General features: G+C 40.8%; 1 protein-coding gene across 2 annotated transcripts in view; it reads left to right on the plus strand.

Annotated features, from left to right (window-relative positions):
* Positions 1-4,498, plus strand: part of LOC129689321 (flavin-containing monooxygenase 3) — a 25,869-nt gene that overhangs the window by 6,399 nt on the left and 14,972 nt on the right. The gene's annotated exons all lie outside the window — the stretch shown is intronic.

Raw genomic sequence — 4,498 nt, forward strand, 5'->3', positions numbered from 1 at the left:
AGATAGATAGATAGATAGATAGATAGATAGATAGATAGATAGATAGACAGACAGATAGATAGCAGACATGTGAAGTTACAAAAAGTAATGGTTGTGGTTTAGACCACAAATTTCAATTTCTCAGATGGGTTTGGTAAGCAGCTTTGTCACGAAACAAGTGGCTGCAATTGAATTAGTTTGTTTCTGGGTTCCATATTCTGTTCCACCGGTCTGTGTGTCTGTTTTTATGCCACTGCTGTGATGTTTTGATTCTATTGCTTTGTAATATATTGTGGAGTCAGGTAACGTGATTACTTCCAGCTTTGTTTTTTGTTTTGGGTTTTTCGTTTGTTTAGAATTGCTTTGCTTGGTTCAAACCTATTGTGTGTATTTGTAGTCTTCTGTACTTCTGGAGCAATTTCAGGACTTTATTTCGCTAGTTTTGTAAAGAATTTGGTTGGTATGTTGATAGATAGAATAACAATCTGAATTGAATCTGTAACTGACTAGGGTAGTATGGACACAGTAGAATGAATTCTTCCCATCTGTGAACAGCAGAGGTTTCTCTACCTGGAGAAGTCTTCTTAATTCCTTTCTCCAGAGTTTACAATTTTCATTGAGAAGTCTTTCACTTTTTTTTTTTTTTTTTTTTTTTTTTTTTTTTTTTTTTTTTTTTTTTGCTTAAAATTATTCCTCTATAGTTTTATGGGAAGTAGTGGTTTTGTTGTTGTTTTGTTGTTTGTTTGTTTGAAGCTGGGGTCCTCTACTTCATAACCCTGGCTCTGGCTGACCCGAAACTCACTATGTAGACCAGGCTGACCACAAACTCATAGACATCAGCCCACCTCTGCCTCTCAAGTGCTGGGATTAGAAGTATGTGCCACTATGCTCAGCTCCTTGGTAGTTTTGTACTCATTGTGAATGAGGTCCCTTTTATGATCTCTTTCTCTTTAATTTCATTAGTTACAGAGGAAACTTGGAAAGATAACCACTTTGGTGGATGACACTGGAAAAAAACAGACATTCACACACAGAAGATTAAAACTTGACCCCTGTATCTCTCACACATACAAAGATAAAGCAAAGATGAATCAAAGACCTAACTGTAAGACCCAGAACTACAAAATTACTAGCAGAAAACAGGAAAGATACCTCAAGACATTAACTCAGGCAAAAAAGAAAATAGATATACACCAACCCCAGCAGTGCAGGATGTTAGAGGTGAATGGATGAAATAAGTCTGGCATATAGTCTGAATGGAATAATGTTTGACCTTAAAAAGAGTAATATTCCTTTTTTTTTTTTTTTTCAATGAAACAGGTGGAAATGGAAACCATTGTATTAAACCCAAAAAAGTGTGTTCTTAAGTAATTGAACATGTAGTAGTGATTACTAAAGGCTAAGAAATTTAAGAGACGGGGAGGATGCTGGGAGTTTAGCTAGCAGGCATCCGAATACAGGTAGATTAAATTAATATGCTCTACTATAACTTATAGTAAACAATTGTGTGTTTTTGAACAAGTAGAAGAGAGGCACCCAAGCAAAGGGCAGTGTAGAGCCCACACTGAAGCTCCCTGATGCCATTTGCCCCTGTCTTCTTATCCTACGTGGCCAATCAACAGATGTGCGTGTATGGACTCCCTAATTCCTGGGACCTATCGAAGTTACTAGCTAAGGAAAAACCTATGGGGCTAAGACTAGGTTAAAATCTTGAGATGGAGAGATCCTCCTGAATTATCCGGGCTATATAGAAATGCCATAACATATGCTCTTCTATGAAGGAAGCAAAGGGAGACTTAAGAGAGACAGAAGAGAAAAGGCGCGGCATTTTGTGTATGAAAATAGATGCAGAATCCACAAGTGACTGAAGGCAGATACATTTGACACTGACAAGCTGCTGTGCACTGAAAAGGGCAAGGAGAGGATTCTCCACAGACTCTGGGAGTGAACATATCTTGTTAACAGCTTGGGGCTATTAACAGGTGGGGCTTCCATTGCTGGCCTCCAGAACTGGAGGAGGACAAGGTCATATGGCTTTAGTTGATCACATTTGTGGCAGTCTGTTCCAGGAGCCGCACAAAACCAACATAATTGGCCATTCAGACCTCCCAGCCCTTTTACCAGCATGAGATGGGTTAAGATCACTAATGAAGCCAGGTGCAGTGGCACCCACCTGTAATCCCAGCATTCAGAGGCAGGTGGATCTCTGTGAGTTCGAGACCAGCCTGGTATACAAAACACGTCCAGGGCAGCCAAGTCTACACACAGAACCCTGTCTCAAAACAAACAAACAAATCACAAACTAGGCCAGGAATAGGTGTCACTCAAGCCACAAGGAGCCAGCAGCAACCAGACAAGTACTCTCTTGAGGAACTAATAATAATAAAATTATATTAGTTTTTCTTTTGGTTGCTTTTAGTTTCTAAAGTCAGCATTGTACATTCTCTCGGCATTTGCTCACCTTTCATAGGAATCCAAGCCTTACTCAAGTATAAGAATCTATAGGTTCAGAGACCTTGCTGGTTTGTAACTGTTTCCTTAAACACATTCTGTGCCCATGGGGTTCTTATTACACCCCTGATTCAAAACCAGAGTAATGTACTGACCTCTCACTGCTTACTCACAGAGTAAATGAGCTACTCTGATCAGGTCACAGATTTAACTAAAATTTCTGTTTCCTAGCAGCCCCCTCCACAACAATTAGTCGGTAAATTACACTGATTTACAAGAAGTTAAATAAATATAAGCTCTTCTTTTCCTTTTTCAATGGACTATTTTTATTAATATTTTATTAATGATTTGAAATTTACATACATGTATTCAGTATATCTTGATCATATGCACCCCATATCCACCCCCAAGTTTTTTAACTCCAATTCCCCCCTTCCTACCTCCAGACACACTGCCTTCTCAACTTTATAATTCACTGAATTCAGTTAGTGCTGCCTATATGCTCATGGGTTAGGTCGTCTACTGGGTTTGGGCAATTAACCAGTAGCCACATCCTGTAAGAAAAGTCATTCTAGCATGCGTGGGTCTTCACTAGGTCCTCTGCATACAGGCACGGCTGTGCAGCTCGGTGTTCTTGTAGAACTCCCAACAGTGGGAGTGAGGATGTCTCTGACTCGTTTGTCTGCTCTTGAGACTCTTTTCCTCCTGCTGGGTTGCCTTGTCCAGCCTCGATATAAAGGTTTGTGCCTAGTCTTTTTACATCTTGTTACACCATTAATATTAACCTAAAGGTTAATATTTCTGGGAGGCCTGCTTTTTGCTGAAGGAAAATAGAAGAGGAGTGAATCTTGGGAGAGGGAAGAGGGGTAATGAGAGTAGTGAAGGGAAGGGAAACTGAGGTCAGGATTTATTGGAGAGAGGAAGGAAGGAAGGAAGGAAGGAAGGAAGGAAGGAAGGAAGGAAGGAAGGAAGGGAGGGAGGGAGGGAGGGAGGGAGGGAGGGAGGGAGGAAGGGAGGGAGGGAAGGAGGAAGGAAGAAAGGAGGGAGGGAGGAAGGAAAAGTAATTTTTCCTCCCCCAGCAGCCATTAACTGCCAACAGTTTCTCAGCTTGGAGTGGGACCACAAGAGCGCCCTCCCTAGTCCTTGTTTGAATTCTGAACTGGCTGTTGTTCAGGTCCTGTGCAGGTAACCACACCTGTACACACGAGTTCATGAGTACAGCAGCCATGTCATGTCCATAGGACATCTTTTCATAACAGCTTTCTCCACCCTCTGGTCCTTACATCCTTTCTACCCTTTCTTCTACAATGTTCCCTGAGCCTTGGAGAGAGGGGATGTACACTGATGTCTCTCCTACAGCTGGATTTTTCTACTTGCCTGTTATGTTAGTGCTGAAAACATTTCAGATTTAGGATTTTCAGGTTGAGAGTTTCTATGTGAGTTAATTTGTTCCTTAATTTCTTCTTTTTTTCCTCACAGTATAACTTCTGTAGAACTTCCTAAACTGACTAGAAGCTACAAATCCCTTCACCGCCTCAAATTCTCACGATGGCTAGTCGGTGGATGAGTCACATGAACAAAAGAAACATGGGTACCATTTCAAGGTCACATTCCTTTTTGAAACAAACACAACAGCTAATCTGTCACTTGACAATAAACAAATTCAGCCTTGCTAGTAATAATGATCGGCATGTTGTAATATCCCAGTGTTTACTAAAAGGTCAGAATCCAGGCACCCATCAGCTTGGAGTTACATGAAACCTAGTGAGAGCTTTCTAATGTCCACATGTTTCTCTACACATTCACAAACATCCATGGAGATCTGTAATTTAATCCTTCCTCACAAAATGGAAGGTCAAATCCAGACAGTGTACTGATTTATCGCTGACAGGGCTTCTGAGAAAGACAGATATTTTATTTAGAACTACAGAGAACTCCCGACCTACCTTGGTGGTTTCATAGAGCCAAGTAATGTTTCAGCTCTTTTATCGTGGTCTTTACAGTGATTTTTGTTGTGGTTCTTTGGTTTGGTTTGGTTTGGTTTGGTTTGGTTTGGTTTGGTTTGGTT

Source organism: Psammomys obesus, unplaced genomic scaffold (assembly GCF_907164565.1).
Source record: "Psammomys obesus unplaced genomic scaffold, mPsaObe1.curated_primary_1811, whole genome shotgun sequence".
NCBI classification, from domain to species: Eukaryota; Metazoa; Chordata; class Mammalia; order Rodentia; family Muridae; genus Psammomys; species Psammomys obesus.